Source organism: Sitodiplosis mosellana, unplaced genomic scaffold (genome assembly GCF_009176505.1).
Source record: "Sitodiplosis mosellana isolate CC-2019 unplaced genomic scaffold, AAFC_SMos_1.0 Smas_scaffold_6166, whole genome shotgun sequence".
Taxonomy (NCBI): Eukaryota; Metazoa; Arthropoda; class Insecta; order Diptera; family Cecidomyiidae; genus Sitodiplosis; species Sitodiplosis mosellana.
In genome coordinates, this window is record NW_022601407.1 from 1,318,193 (window position 1) to 1,335,499 (window position 17,307).

The following is a 17,307-nucleotide window of genomic DNA, read 5'->3' on the forward strand; positions in this document are numbered from 1 at the left end:
CTTATGAAAGGTCGTCAGAATGTTTTTCCCACAAAGAAATTTTAACAATTATTCCACGTTTTCAGACTCACGTTTGCACAAACATTAATTTAATCAATTCGATTATTGCCATTTCAACACAGGAAAACTTTGAGCAAATTTGTAAAGTGAAAATCATCACATTCTTTCACATTTTTTACTCTATTTTTTTTTAAATTATTGCATTAAAAAAAAGTCATCGGATAAAAACCAGCAGCGCCATGGCAAATTTCAATTAGTTTGACGGTTTATCGAAAAGCCCAAATTTTAATTATGTAATGGATGCAGAGGAAATGATTATCTCAATTGTTTAATTGAGTTATTTTCCAATGATCGTTGTCAGAAACTCGATTAACACAAATCAAATTTCACACGCAATTCTTTACTTTGGCTGCTGAGGAATGCGCACGAACGGAAATTTATGTCCTTATGTAGTATCAAGCAATAAATTTTTTTTTTATTGTACATGATTAATGATCCAATAAAATTTTCCGCTTTTTTCTGCTTTGCAAATCATCTAATTGATACAATCTCATTTTGATAACGATTATGCAATTAAATCGAAAAATAAGAATTCATTCGATCAAAACAATAAACATAGAGTGGAGTATGACATTAGGAAATTGCAAGAGGATAATATTATCGATTGTGAGCAATAAATAATTTCAGTTTTTTTTCTCCTTCAACACTTCTGAATAAAAACTTGATAAAGAAATGTTTCTTTGAAGCAATTGATATATGTATGAATGAGTCATGCATGTTTCAGAACATAAATGAATGAAAAGTTTTAATTTAGTCTAAATGACAAGTTTATCTGGAAATCAAACGAATTTCTTTGTTCATTTTCATTGATATGTGGTGTCATGGGACTTTCGCAATTAATCTTACGTATTCAAAATGACTCACATATCATCTGACTGAATTACAAATCTGTTTGATTCGAGCTGGATTCACAACTTATCGCTAACTTACTGTTCAGTTCAGCCGATTGATTTTTATTGCCATAGATTCTGACAGCAAAAATTTCAGGATGGGTCAAACCAAAAATTCATTAGGGGATCAAAAAAATCAATTTTATCTAGTGTGAAATGGCTTTCGGAAAAAAGTGAAGACCTCACTTTTGAAAACCAAGTCGAAAAATGTCGACGGATCCAAAAAAAATCGTAGGGGGTCAAAGTTTGCCAGCAGGGGTCAAGATCAACGAGATCAGACTATGTCAGAATCTATGTTTATTGCTACAAAAAAAAATCTGATATGAGACAATTATTTTGAAACATCAGTCACTTTCATTGGCGTGTCTTGAATAATTGCGAACTTTAATTACATCAAGTACATTTTAATTAGTTAAAGAGCAATCGAAAAATCATCCGCTTCAAAGTCTGATTTAGAAAGAACCGGTCATTGTGAAGGAGAGAGAGAAAAAAGTGTGAGCAAATTTTGAAAATGAGCTAAAGAATTGCAACGATCGTGAAAGAAAGTAAAATTTAGCAAACAATTTCGTTTGGTTTACCAACTCTATCAATTCATTGTATGATGTTAATCTTTGTTTGTAATCGCTCTTGCGACTCATTTGTCTGAAACCAATTTGCTTATTTCACAATATTGTGTGCACATTAACTGCACATCAAGTCCCGTGCTAACCAGACTGGTGTCTACTTTATAATTGTTTTCTTTTTTCGGCGTTTTCGCGTACGGTTGAGGTTTTTTTTCGTTTGTTTATTTAGTCTCTCTGTCACATTCAAATTTGATTTGTTCATTTAAAAGAGTACAAAAGGGACCGAAACGAGCCGCATAATGAGATTTTGTATTCAAAGCTCAATTTGAACGACAGAAAAATTGCACCTAAACACATTAAAACCTACCTAGGAAATGACAAACAAAGGATAATATCGTAACAAATGACTGGCTTATGTAATTTACAAAATTAGTTGGCGAACGTGGCATAAGATTAGTCAAAAGGCCAAGAAATGCTGAAGTTGCAAGAGGTGATAATGAAAACTAATCAATTCAATCTATTCATAGGTGTATTTTTTGCTCCCGTTAAATAGAATTGAAAATGTTGCTTACATTCGTTTTTCTTAATTAATCGTAAATTTGAAATGATAAACTCTGATCATTCTATTAAAAAATGCACTAAACTGTAAGTACACTTGATCCCATACTTTGGAATCGAATCAAAAAAAAAATCTTTCACTTTCGAAAGTAAACCACACGAATTAACTAGTTCGTAAATGAATTGTTACCACATAAATTTGTTCAAATTCTCACTAAAAAATGAACGAATAATTCATTTTGAAAATCCCGTTGAATATTTTCTGAATTGTTCAATCATATACAATTTTGTTATAATATTGTTCACACACAAAAAGGGAGAGTAATTTCGAGAGAAAAAAAAATTCACGTATTCTTCTTTCAACACACTAGATATACACTGTACTGATTGTTCTTTTACATTCGATTAGATCATTTGTTGTGTGGAAATTCACAAAACGGCAAATTCGCGTAACCTGTTCGGCAAGACCTGAATTCTAATGATATCGTAAACTACTAAATGTGTCGTTGTTCAATTGCTTACTGGTTAGGCATTCAATATATATATATAATATAAAGTGAGAGACGGGTGACCGTCGTTCGCACTCTCGACACACATTGATTACACACAGTCACCGTTTTTATCAGCTGTGCACCGCCACATTCACAGAAAACGGCAGGCCACATACAGCCACGTTGTCGTTGTGTTTGACACGGGCGAAGAACGGCTTACAAACAAACAACGGGCTTTACAAAAGCAAACAAAAACTACGTATGTAGTTTTGTTCGAGCAAAGTGAACAGTGTCGAATGGGTAGTGTTATTTAGTTTTACTCTCCAAACCGCTCACTCATCAATATATCTCGGATGCATATCAGGATGTGTGTCGTCTGTGTGATGATGATTCGCGTTCATGACGTATCAAAAAGTTTACTGACATAGACAGAGACATACAGTCAAAGACTTAAAGAAGATTCTTTAAAACAAAAAAATCACACACACCCAAACACACACAAATTGTGACGTTTTATGGCACGCGTGTTGATTCATTCTCTCTTAGCTTGACGGGTAAAATATTGGTCATCAAGGCGCGCCACTAATTGGCATATATATTAATTGACTCGCACTACGTATTATTCGACTGAATAAAGATCGTAATATTTTTGTGTTGCATTGAATACATTTCATCATTGCTTTCATTCAGCACATGTTGTCGTCATCATGTCGTTATTGTCGCGTTTCCATTTGAAAGAGTCGTGTTTTTTTTGGCGCGTGTTCATATATACATACAAGCGAGTGGAATCTTTTTAACAAAAACATTAACTGAGAGTCGAAACATCATTTGGCGAAATTCGTTTGAAAAGGTGTAAAACATTTGCAAACATATCGATTTTTTTATGAGGCATTGTTTTATTTACATTTTCACACATCACATTTTATTTTAAGGCATAAATCAGAGAAAACAGTTTCAAATATCGCCGTGACTTTTAAATTTTTTCGGTGCGAATGAAACGAGTTTGGATTTGACACGCACGCGCTCAACTCGGATAAAATACATCTGTTTAACGAAACAAACAAACAAAATTGATGTGTATGAATAAATCGATTTATATTCGTGTGGTTTTTTCCCTTTTTACACACCATAAATTATGAAATTTAAATATTTAAATGTTAATTTTTTCCATCCGCATGTAATTAAAATTTATTGGATTTTAAGAGCTTTTATTGCAAATAAAAAACATTCTTTTCCCGTTCTTTGTCACTTTCTTTCAAATGCAAATGCCAATTTTGCCTGTTTGTCTGTAATTTTGCCACCGCACTCCAAAGCAATCCAAGTGCTTGATTGTGTGCTCTGACATAGAAAAGTCACGAGTTCTCCATAAAACATGTTACGTCACAAGAGGGGAGCAAGAATACGGAGCAAATCGGCTTATTTATCGTGAAGTTGACACGTGTACCGACTATTTCTAATGCATAGCTTGTTTTTATGTTATTCTGTCAGAAATACACGCAATTAACGGGGCTTCAAATAAACAAAGTAATTTTTGTTTGATTCGTCATATGTAGGTATCGAATGTTTTTTTTCCCATTTGCGAACTTCGAATCGTAAATGTTTGTGAATTTAGCAAATTCGATAATTTTTTTTCCCTTTCGCCAATTGAAAATGTTGTGATGTTATAGTTGCAACAAACAATGAGTTCAGTCGGATTCGTACGACGTCCGATTCGATATTGACCGTGGTTCAATATACAAGGCCGAATGAATGGCCGACAATGAGTGAGAGATACATCCAAAAAAAACATTGAACTTAGTCCATTAAGCGAAATTCATTTTTGTCACGACACAACATGTTTGTCTGCGAACACCATGCCATCGAATCAATTTTCAATTCGATATAAACATGCACCATTTCTCATTTTCAATAAAAACAAAAACAGCCCTTCAAATTATATCTATATTGTTCAATGTAAAATTTGTTTTTGAATCGTCATTTGTTGCAGTAAAAATAGACTTATTAAGCTCAAGCTTATCGTTTTTTGTTGTTGTAATTGAATGTTGCCTTTTGTTACAATGACATGCGTAATCAAGTAGATTTGTCTGTAAAATATTGAATGTCAACTACATTGCAGTGAATGCTTATCGTTTCGGGGACTACCTCCAGAAAATTTCGAAAGAATAGCCTTTCTTGACCATCACATTTAAAATGGGATAAATACTATTTTTGTTGCTAAATAAAACAGCTGCGTTTGCTTGAAGTATTCCCAGACATTCTTTAAATAATGTTCTGACATGATCTTACGCCGTTAATATTACGATGAGTGATCTGTCTTTTGCTTTCTTCCATTTCTACTATATTTCATTTCAACGATCAAGACATTCATTTATTGGGTTTATCAAAAAATCAAACAAATCGTATAAATGTTATTTAATTTTTGAGTTGAGTCTGTCGAATGCTATGATTTAGCTATCATCAATTCAATCGGCGATGCAATAGACGACGCCAAAGACTTGTAAATGGTTAGTAATTTCATTTCTTATCAACGATTTCATGAGTATTATATTTTCATGTTTGTATTGCTGATATCAGAAATGTTGGCTAGAATACAACAATATCAACATAGAATCGATTAAGGGTAGAGTGTATTTGACGGACTTTGTCTTAAAAGAGAAGAGTTTATATTTTTTCCACATTGAAAAGAGGTAGTAGTAGTACATGTTCATGCGCACAGGTGTCTTCGGAAAAGCTATAGATCACGACGAGTTCTTTAAATTGAATTGACAGTTATCTCTTATCTCTTACCAATTGGGCGAAAAACCACAGCATCCTTCGCATATGCTCTCGTGTACGCATACTCTCTTTTTACGGACAACTTCCTTTTAAGAATACCCTCTCCTTTCATACTCGATAAATTCAATTAAAAAATAACATACTTTACTCTCCATCTCACCCATAGCACTGAAGACAGGGCTTTAAAATACACGTCAATACGGTTATATCGAATTTTAATGGTAGCTTTTGCCTTGCATGTCTATCGATATTCAGCATCACGGAATGAACTTTAGCGATAAGAAAGAAAGAGAAAAAACACTGCTCAACGGGTTTTCATTGAATACACTCAGTATTGATGACGATGGAAACTTTTTATATACGATTTTCGTCTCTAACTTTCATCTTGAAAGGTCAATCGGAACGAACAGGTAGCAACTGGCGTGACAATCGCCTCGCTCTCGAAAATATTCCATTAAGTGAAAACATCGCCGCCGCGACTGACTTTGTTTACCGACTTTGGATTTGAAAAACAACACCGAAACAACGCGGACGGCTGGCAAATGGAAGATAACAAATGTAAACAAAAAAGAACTATTTACATTTTTTTTAATGATAATAGTAACTGCAATCATTGTTTGTCACTACATTCGATAAAAGAAAAGAATTACTCGTCTATTATCAATGTTTCCCATCTGCTTCGATTCTAGTCTCAATTTCCCAAGTTTGCTATTATTATTTATATCCCTTTCGATCCTCGATACAGACCTCATAACTCAAGTATTTCTATCATTCGTTGTTTGGGTATATTTAGTCTCTGAAATAGGAGTATTCTACGAGCAAGATGAACACAGCTGGTACATTGACATCAACTCCAACGTCAAGAACAAAAAAAAAACAATTCCAATTGAGACTGGAATATTTCGATGAATAATCAAGAAAATAAGAATAGAAGAAGACGAGAAAAAAACATATTTAATATTCACTGTTGCCAATTTGCACCGGTTCTGTTCATTTAATGCTCGATGATGAACGGCAATCATCCAATAAAATTGTGGCCATTTTATTCCACATTGAATTCGTTCAAACTAGTCTAAACCTTTCATGTATTTTTTACTGGAATCATTTAAACGGGCTTTTGCGTAAGCATTAATAAAATTTGATATAACATTCATTTAAAATATTTATTTCAATTCCAATTTAAATTTGTTTTTTTTTCTTCTTCCAAATATTTTATTTTATTTTCTTTTATTAAACACCGCCAAGCTCTGGCTGAATGTAATGTGGGTTTTGATTGAGGTTTGGCAGGAAAAGAGTGCAAGACTGTTACATATTTAAAATAATAGACAATTTGTAGCAATAGGTTTCGAAAACTATCAGTTCTCGCCTCGTTAAAAACCATGCTCTTTTCGTAAATTATGCGGTAATCACAATAGTAGGAACATGAAAACGAAAACAGTCAGCAACCAAGATGGAAATGCCTGATATTAGTCTATGGCAAACGGTCCAATCATCGATATCAATCAGCAAATCCAGTGCTGAACTATCCAGTCAGGAAGTGAACTCCAGTGGTTTTTACTCTGAATGAATCCGAAGAATGATGCAAGCGTATGCATAATACAGTTTTTTCTTCTGTTGTTATGTATAAAAACCGTGCACGAAACTGACATTTATCAAACCAAACTTAAAACAAAGCTCTGTTGCTATGCTCTGAATATAGATGCATATTCCGTTTGTGAGAACAAAAAGAATGTTCAATTGTTCATTTAATATTGCGATTGTGATTTTTCAATGGATGAAGAAGAAATCCTTGGCATTGAGTGAAAAACTGTATACACATCAGCTGCTGGTATAAGTACAAAATGCTCAAATGCTCTTTTATGCGGAGACAAACAGTCTGCGATCTAACCTTGATATTTTATCAAATGGCATGCAAAAATAAAAATGCATTCGTTTTGTTTTACTGCTATTGAATGACATATTCTGGTGCAATGAAAATTGTGAATGCAGCTGTCAAGTATTGGGCTGAGATTACATTCTAATTAAGGTGATTTTTAGGAGAAACATAATTACTTTCAATGAAATTCCCATTGTACTCTTGGGCCAAATGGAAATTGAAATTGGTCGTTGATAATGATCATTGAAAATGGTTCATTGTTGTTTTTTTTCTTCTATCGTTTGAATGGAAAAAGAAAATGTAAACAATGTTAGTTTTTTCTTTCTTTACTTTCACTCGCGCAAATTTCAAACGGAAATATCATTCATCGGTAACTGAGTTGGAGCAAACAATAGTTTGTTTGATTTTTATTTTAAATGCCGCAATGCCCGATTCGCAGCCGTATCATTTTGCTCGGTGGCCTGTCTCAGTACGGTATTCCACGCAATGTTTTTTCTGTGCTTGAGATTTTATGAAGTTAGAAACATGTTTGTTATTTTCAAGTCATTCGTGTATTCTAACGGAAACATGGCAAAACTGCACACACACACATATATATACAAATGGAATAATTTAAAGCAAAAAAAAAACAGAAAATAACACACAGAGAGGAAAAAACAGTTTTTTTTCCTCTTTAGTCCATTTGCGTATTCATTATCGTAGGCATAATGTGTGTGTGTGTGTGTGTGTGTCTGCGTGCGGAATTAATGATTAGAAATGCAAATATGTTTCGAACGGATTTGCGAAGCCGCCGTTATATGTTGTTCTCTTCAAATAATTTTCTAGACTAATGTTTGAATTCAAAGTTCGCACAAAGTTCTAGTTAGATAAAGTGCATGTTAATCTAATGAAATGCAAACAACACACAGATGGTACGGCTTGGAATTACTCACGGCGCGGGTTCAAAATTATCAATAAACAATTTATTGCTCTTGAGCAAACTCAAAATAAGGAAACATATCAGTTTGTTAAATGTTTCTTTGCTTACCTTGGTATAAAAATCGTTGAAAATTGCTTTAATGTAGATTAGATTGGTGTGTTTGTGTCTGTCTGTCTATGCGAAATATCGTTGAATCGCCTGAAGATATAAAGTTGCGTACACGATTAACTTGCAAGCACATTCAATTATCGTAGTTGTAATTTAACGTTTCATACGACGTCTTTGATGTCTACAACATTCGTCTAGCCACACGTAGAATGTTTTATGAATATGGCTTTGCTGTTGTTTTATTTTCTGTTTTATCATAAATTGTTTTTTCTATATGGTTTTATCTTGCCCTTTACAATCTTCAAATATTTTTGCACTTCATTTAATTATTCACGGCTTTTGTGTCGTCAGTCCACCGAAAAACAAAACATCAGTCAATGGAAAGACCTTTCACGATTTTGGTTTTTGCTGCTTTGTTTTTATTTTATTCTTGTTTTTTTTTGTATCTCTTTCACACAGAAACTCATTTGAACATTCAGTTGATGATACGTACGTGCGTTCCAAATTTTATGGCCTTTTTCCGTACGATCTCTAAGTATTTATAAAAAGTGTTTTCAATGAAAGATAAAACCAAACAATTTGTTATGAATTTGAACGAAATGGTTCACAATTGGTGTATCAGGAGCGATGACGACAAGAAAATGAATTGAGCCGCACCGAACATTTTCAGTTTTGCATATATGTAAAAATTGTACGCCGATCTCTTCGTTTTCACTTGACTAAAAGAATAACGCAATCACATGGACGAATCGAGCACGGTACGACATAAGTTACGAAAATATTTTTACACACAGCACAAATAGATTATGATACACAATTTCAAAATTCTATAATGCACTTATTATTGCCTTGAGTCACATGTAAGTATGTGATCAAAGGTACGGTGTGAAGGATTTTTTGTTTGCTTACGGATAATTTTATTTTTTTTCTATCTTCTTCATTTATATTTCATTCTAGTCGGTTTGAGTGAATAGCACGTGCACATAATTTGCGGAGAAAAAGATGCAGCGTTTATTGTCTCTGTACGAAGGATTTCCTTGTTGAATTTTCTACTGTTGACTTACTCTGGATCCCGAGTTCTGGTAGAAAAAAAATATTTCACTTACACCACGCTATTGTATAATCATTAACACCTGATATCTGACGTTTACCGTTCATCGAATTGCATCAGATTAAATGTAACGCTTTCTATTTTCGTTTTATTAATTATATCACCGATATCATTCAGTCCGGTGGAAAATGATTTGGGGTTTCATTTGGGTGTCTTTTTTCATTGGGCTGCTCTTTAAAATATTATAGTGGGTGTTTGTTCTATACCAAAAATTCCGTTTCAGTCAACTGAAAAAAGAAACTGAATAATTCGCTGACTGTCGATTCTGCTGTCATTTGACGTACAATTCGTGTGTGAATGAGTCCGACGTGAGCAATTTTTCTAGTTCGACCGTTGCATGTACAGCAAATGACTTCACAACGGAAAAATACCACACATTAAACTGAAGTCAAAAGAAACCAACACACACACACACGTACACATATCGCTTTTTTTCTTTCGCGAAACTACAAGACGTTGATGATAGAAGCCAGAGCAAGAGAAAACATAACCGCAATGACTGTGTTGAGGCATACATACATGAATACATACCCACATAATATATCACTCACATTTTGCACAAACAGCTGAACTAGTGCCATTCTATTTCGTACACTTGTAGACAACACTCAAATGCCACATTATTCGTATGAATCGAGATAATGATGACAGCGCCTGCGCGCGCGCCATCAACATCGTAGCCAGTGCGAGTGCGCGTACATTGAACGGAGCAGCCACTAATACAACGTTGAGCGACGGAAACACACAAGGAACACGATAACCAATACTAGAACAAGTGGCGACAACCATTTAACGGATGGGCAAACGAAAGAGACAGAGTCCAATGCTCTATGTCAAAATCGGAAGATGTTCCACAAGCAAACACACAAATGGAAGCGATGCCCACAAAAGGCGATTACAGAAAGCTTGGGTAAAATACTGTGTATGTATGGGTATGGGCATAGGTATGGGTACTAAGGCACATACACACATACATACACAAACGAATAGCAGTCGAATGATGATGAAATGCCAAAGAGAGGAGAATTGTGTGCGCGTGTGTGTGTGCGTGTGTGTGGAAAAGAGAGAAGAGCAAGTTCAGTTGGAACAAAATATCGAAATTATTGGCACGATCTTCGTCATTCACATTGAACATAACGAATCATTTTGAATCGTACCTCTCTTTCTCACCTCATTTTGTATTTGGAATTTTTTTTGGGTCGCAAGACATACAGAGTCTGTCTCATGTTTTACCTTATTCGCTTATCATTGTTTCCCACTATTTTGGTGAATTGTTTTTTTTTTCTTTTCATTGCTATTTTTCTGATTTTTCCCTCTTTTCAAGCGTCTATCTCCATTTGCTCTATTACCAAATAGCCAAAAATTCGAGAAAATTGTAAAGATACCAAAAGTGAGCATAAATTGCGAATCGAAAACAAGAAAAAAAAAATCAAAATAGGTTTAGTAGTTTGTTGTTTGCAATTGCAGTTATAGAGAGAAAAAAATGAAAAGTTGAGTTTCAGTTCCGTGAAACGTTTTCTTCCCTCCTTGGAATGTGAATGGTTATGAGTGTATGCGCGCGCGCGTGATTGTGACCACCTGAAATGGGCATCAAACTCTTGTAATATTAGGACCACTTTCGATTGTATACATATTCTGTTGCGATTGCATTCAAGAATTTGCTTTTTATTCGTTTGCTGTCTGTCGATTTTCTGTTTCTGATAAAAACACAGCGTCGAAACATGATGTGTCCTACTCAATGTGTTGCGTTCCCATTGTCGTTTCATTGACACTTTTTGTTTTATCTCGTTTTTTTTCTCTATCTCTCTCTTTCTCTTTCTCTTTCTAATTTATTCACCCTTTTCTGTCATTAACTCTTGTTGTGAGTTAGTCATAAGTAGAACTGGGCATGAGGAAGTGTGTACACCATAACATTCACAGTTGTTTTTGCTCGTCTTTGGCTCAGGCGTCGGAATTTGACCTCTTTAATTTATCCGAATGCAGACTAAAATGGCTCTGTTTTTGATATTGCACTATTTGCTTCTCTATCCGCAATGCTAGCTCATATCCCCACTTCGCGTCATTCAAACTGCAATTTCTTCCTTGTACGCGCTGTGCATGTGTGTTGGTGTAGCTCAATTCAACTGAAATCAGCTCAGTTTAGTCTCTTTTTCATTTGGTCGAACTCGAATATTTTGTTGCTGCCTTGATTTTAAACGAAGAAGATAGTAAAATGATGGTTCATTGTTTGGCGACTTCATGCTGTATTGCTGCTGTAGTCAATCATACATTGTCCTGTATAAAAATAAGCCATCTATACATTGAATGTATGGAAATGCCCCGTTTGGGATGATTCGTGTGCTGTGGCCCAAGTTGCATTGCTCGATCTTCCACTTGATAAAATGAAAGTAAAAATATCGTCAAAAAACGATGGTGATTTAACGAAGGAAATGTTTGATGGCTCTTTTTCTTCGGTTTCTTGTCGTCAATCGCTGCCTGGTTCAACTTGATTTTTCTTTTCTCGTTTATTTTATTTTGCTTGCCTACCGCAACCGATAATTTGTATATTTTGCGTTCAAACAATAATTCTCCCAATGCCAAGTGACAATTTATTGCGAATTATTTAGTTTACTGATTATTTTGAATGAAAACAAAGAAATTAAAAAACAAACAAACAAAAATTAATCGCTAGAAACACGTCCAATTTGATCAAACTCACACAACGAACTGAACGAGAGAGCTCGTATCGCGCAGCGCTGATGATGACGGCAACGAAGGCAACAACTGTATGACAGCTATATGCAGTGATGGGACAGCTATATGCAACATCCTACTATTTGTATTCGACCGAATGAGCTGAGAGAAAGATATGGAATACATTCAAATATGAGAAAGACCTGCATTTGATTTCAAACCATTTGACATTTTAACAACGACATTATTTCAATGTGCCAAATGTTGGTCAATACGTTTTTCTATCTCAATAAATTACATCTCATGGGCTTACCATGTTTGAATGACGATAAAAAAAAGTGTCATACGACCATAGGCTTTCAACGATTTGAATGTGTTTGTAAGTATCACTTTGCCAGACCCCTTCGAGCACCGTACAGTGTTCGGTGTGTATGTGCGACGTGCGTGCATATAACTGATTGTGGGTGTATATGTTACTTTGTATGTCTGCACACTGCAGACATACGTTCAATTACAGTTCAATTTACATTTTTTGAACAAACAAAAAAACGTTTATCTGTATGTCAACTGTCGTAGAATGCATGCGAATGGGTCAATGGTTTGACTTTAGCGTTTGCTATCGAATGCGTTCATAACCGTTTGTCTGTTGTAATTCAAAACGCATTTTCATATCGTAGAGCTTGTCATCGCAATGAACGTTTTTCTTCTATTTTGCGAATGTTACTCGATAAAAGTACGTCGCCACAAATCGTTCAAGGCGTAGTTAGTCGTGAGCTGGCTCTTTGTATTACAAATTTTCACTTTGTCTTGACATAGAAACAAAAAAAACTGACCTGCTCTTCCAACGCCTTTGAGTTCAATAAAGGCAATACTTTTTCAAATGTCAACCGAAAAACATAAGAAATGTGTGAATCTGTGCCAATTGTATTGTTCGTCGTACGGATGATACGGGGAAAAAACAAACAGACCAAGTCCGAATGATTTATTACACCCATATGTGCCTGAAAGTGTGTGATTTTTTCCTCCATTTTTGGTTTGATTTGATTCGGTTTTTATTCCAAATGCGTTTTATGGTTGTTTTTCTTTTTGTTGAAAAAAATATGTCCGTCCCAGGCAAAAGCGTCGCTCGAGTGCATCATTCTTGAAGATATGACATAAACAAGAGCGTGTGGTGCTCGCCGATGATAACGAATGCTGATTCTTTCTTAACAAACCTATTGAGATCGTTTATCTGCACAAGTCGTTTTTTCTTGAGAAATAATTGAATTGACGTTGGTAAAGACGAAGAAAGCCCTATCACATGATCTGTGCCAAGTGACATCATCGGCCGAATGAATTACTGACTGCATTAGCTTGATGGTGATGACAAATTCCACGTGCTATAAAGTCATGCGCTCTCACTTAGGATTGTTTGGAATACGGGACCGAAATGAAAGAATTGATTTGAAACAATTTCAATTAGCATTTATGCCTCAATTTACGTCTACTCAACTGAACTGAAACATAGTGCGGAAGCGACAATAGTATGAATGTAACGTCATTCAAAACCAGTGCAAATCCGGTGTTAGTCTTGTATCATCCTGACCATCATCCCGACAAATGAAACAATCATGAAATTAAAAAGAAAACAGAGGAACGAGCTACATGGAAGAAGAAAAAATATTAACACAACGTATTTTGTTAGATTTCTTTTGAAATTCACTCACTTCAGTTTTATTCTCTTAAAATTTCTGTAGTATTACATAAATTTATTTAATTTTTTTTTATTGTTTTATCATTTTCCATCACCATATTTGAATTCGTAGAATAATTGTAATAGAATAATAGATAAATTTCAAATGTTCAATTTTCTTCCTTCATTTCAATTCAATCCTACTTTCGTTTGTTGTCACAATTGTCACAATCTATTTGCCGTCGGCAGTTCGCGCTCGGCTCAAAGCCTTTTCACAGTGTAAATAATTTTCAATATTTGTTGTTGTTGTTGTTGTTGTTGTTGTTGCTGTTTGTTTTTTATTAATCTATATTGAAATCTTTTTCTAAACAATTTCAAAGAGATTTCCATTTATTTCTGTTGTTGTTGTCAATAATAAAAAATAGTGAGTTGTTTTGTATTATAATAATATTCCAATCCTTCTATCTAAAACATTCTTAGACAATATGCGCAACGCTTTTACAAAGAATAATGATTCTTCTTCGATATTTCTCTCTCTCTCTCTTTTCCTTTCTTTCTTTCTTTCTTTCTCTCGTCGCATTTTCAATAAAGAGAAATCATCAATATTTCAAAATAACCAAAGATGTTCTTACGGACAAAATACATGTACAATCAGGGGTGAAATTACGTTATGAAATTGTAATGATTTAAAAATTACGAACATTTGGTGCATGCTTGTTTTGTTTTTTATTGACAATAAATAATATTCGTTGATTTTGCATTTGCATGTTCGTCGATGCCACGCACGAACTTGTAAGCGGATCGGTGTTCGAGGTGAATGATCTTGGTCAGCGTCGCTGCTTCAGGACAACGCTCCAAAATGAGAGATTTTCACTTCGAAGACAAACAAACGATCCGAACAGCGATTCAACATTTTTGTTTCACACTTATTTCCATGTCATTTTCTGATCTTTGGACACAAACAGAAATTTTTTTTACTCTTTTTCGTGAACTCTATCGGCTCTCTGCTAAAGGATCAAACTGTATCGTGCATTGTGTATTGTATATTGTATATGCACTGTGCACGCTGTGCATGTTCGATGTGACTATGAAAATGCATTACGTAGCGCTGTAGCTCGTGATTTTTTTCCTCCTTTTCAAAATTCATTTCTACAATCCAATACACAAGATCGCGAGTGCATGCACTTTTGAAAGAGTTCCAATAGAATTCACGGTTCATTTTTTTTCACTCCAATGAATGCGTATGTTATAAATATATGCTTTAATTTAATTTGTTATTATAGCAATAAAATATTCTTTTTTCTATCATAATTAATGTTCTTTGTCATTGGTTTTATTCTCTGTTTCTCTCATTTTCTTTCTTTCCATTCATTCATTCATTCCGTATGCACAAGTGTTTCTTCTGTCTTTTTTTTTCTTCTTCATTTGGATCAACTGACGTTTCAGTGAAAATGCACACAAACATTCATTACTTCCAAAGTCACAGCACTCTTTTTTGTCCCCTGCATTTTATGTCTTAGCATTTTCCTTCACCTCGAGTTGACCACTTGCATCATTCATTCACCATCATATTACATATTATGTTCATATATATTATATAAATAGATGCAATTTTAATACAATCACAAAAAGAAGAGAACGGACAATGGAATGTGTGGAATTCGGTGTAATAAATTGAACTTATCTAATAAACCGAAAAAAAATGTGAGACTTGAATATCATCCAACCAATTGACCGCATTGCATTGCAATTCAAGATCGTTTGCTACGATGATAACTACTTCTGCCTCAACTTTATTTCCGTGTTTATTTTTTTCACTTCGTCTACTTAATTGCTAAGTGTTTTCTTTAAAAGTACAAATAATCATCATCGCATCTTTGCATCTCGTTGATAACTTCTTCTATTTTGTTTTTTTTTTCTCTCGAACAATTTCGATTACAATCTTATCTTCGACGGCCATAGATCCGTTGTTTTGAAACCATTTGCTTAAATCATCTATATCGCTTTGTTGAACAGTTTTCCCCCAATCCGTCTCACTTGTTCCGGTTTTACTTCCACTCAATTCCGTCTCGCCCTTCACATAAATAAATTAGTTGCATTTTATCCGATTTAAAAATCCTGACCAATAATAATAAACCTCTCGACTGCATGCTGAGATTCTCTATAATCTCATTCACACTGTTCACTTTTTCTATTAGATTTTTCTTAGCATCTGAATTATAAAATTAAGTACATTCAGATTGAATTAATTAGATTAGATCATTTTACAACATGTACAGCAATTTAAAAAAAAATCCTTTGTGGCCTTTGAGATTTCACATAACGTCTTTTAAATTGTGTATTGATCAATTTGTAGGAGCATTTTCGTCATATTAAGTGAGACAAAAAAAATTTTTTAGCTCATTTGGAAGGATGTAAAACCCTTTGTAAAAACCAAATTTTGTGGTAATTCCTTTTTCTACCGCCACAATAAAAAAAAATAACAAATGCAAAAACTGGAACAAGAAACATTTATGTAACGCAATTTAGTCATTTTTAACGTTAAAAGATGTAACGTTTTTAGTCTTTTTTTCCGTCAAAATCGACTGAAATTTCAGTGTAAACCAACTGTATGAATATTCGGAACGCTACCCAGCTTACGGTTTGTATTTATAGCAAAATGTCATCAACATTTTAATCACAATCGAGAAAAAAACTAAAAAAAAACTAATAGAAAATATCGCAGAATCAATGGATTTTGTGTGTGCGATGATGATTCTCTGTTGTCGATGTTATTCACTTAGTTTTGTTCTAAGTGCTTGACTTTTGGCGTACGACGATTGACAAGGATTTGAAATCTTAATACAGAGACATACGAACGAGAGCACACTTTGCCCAATACACCGATGACAGCGGTTCGTATTACAGCTGCGTCGATGCGCATTTGTTTATACACAATCTCACCGATCCACAAATTCTGCATAAAGTCATAAAACATCGCACGCGCACACACCAAAACACAGCGCAGAACCGATGGCGTTGAATCGCCACAGCTAGCTCACAAAAATACTAACACAACGAGACGAGAATTAGTTTCCAATACGTTGCAAACACAGCGACTCGTTCACTTGCTTCTTGAACGTGAACCGAGCTAGAAGGAAAAAATTATCATTCGATCAAATCGACAGTGTTCAATCGACAAAAGAACGTGAAAAAAGTCTAACGAGTAAGTTTTTACCCAATTTTTTCAATCGATCGACCGAATTTTATCGACAGAATAAAAGAAATTCAAAATCATAGTGAAAATTTGTAGAAATTCTCGTGTTTTGTAAGATTTTTTTTTGTCCTGTGTTTGCTCAAGTGTTCATATCACTAACAAGAATTTTTCCGATTGTCATCAACGACAACTTAGATTTTATCGATAAAAAAACGCGCATCAAATTCAATCTTTTCCTATTCCACCAAAAATCCGCGTAGACTTTTGAAAAAATGTTGTCAGAATTCGATTGTTCGCGAAATTTTGCCGGTTTTTTTCCCTTGTGTCGTTGCACGTGCTTGTGCTGTGTCTCTTCAATAACGGAACATTCGCCAAATCACAGTAGCACTGTACGCTGTCTCGGGCCGAAAAAAAA

At 34.5% G+C, this 17,307-nt stretch overlaps 1 protein-coding gene across 5 annotated transcripts in view; it reads right to left on the reverse strand.

Moving 5' to 3' along the window:
• The window catches only part of LOC129575181 (uncharacterized), a 30,676-nt gene extending 18,296 nt beyond the window's left edge, over positions 1-12,380 (reverse strand). The window contains exons 1-3 of one of the 5 annotated variants that reach the window (XM_055458199.1): positions 12,338-12,380; positions 11,878-12,186; positions 8,241-8,771 (exon numbers count right to left, since the gene is read on the reverse strand). The gene's annotated coding sequence lies outside the window, so the exon portion shown is untranslated. Of the gene's footprint in view, positions 1-2,085; positions 2,945-8,240; positions 9,741-9,882; positions 10,488-11,877; positions 12,187-12,337 lie in introns of those variants that run through there. The other 4 variants (XM_055458198.1, XM_055458200.1, XM_055458195.1 and 1 more) reach the window with 4 other exon arrangements.
• Between the last annotated feature and the right edge of the window lie 4,927 nt (positions 12,381-17,307).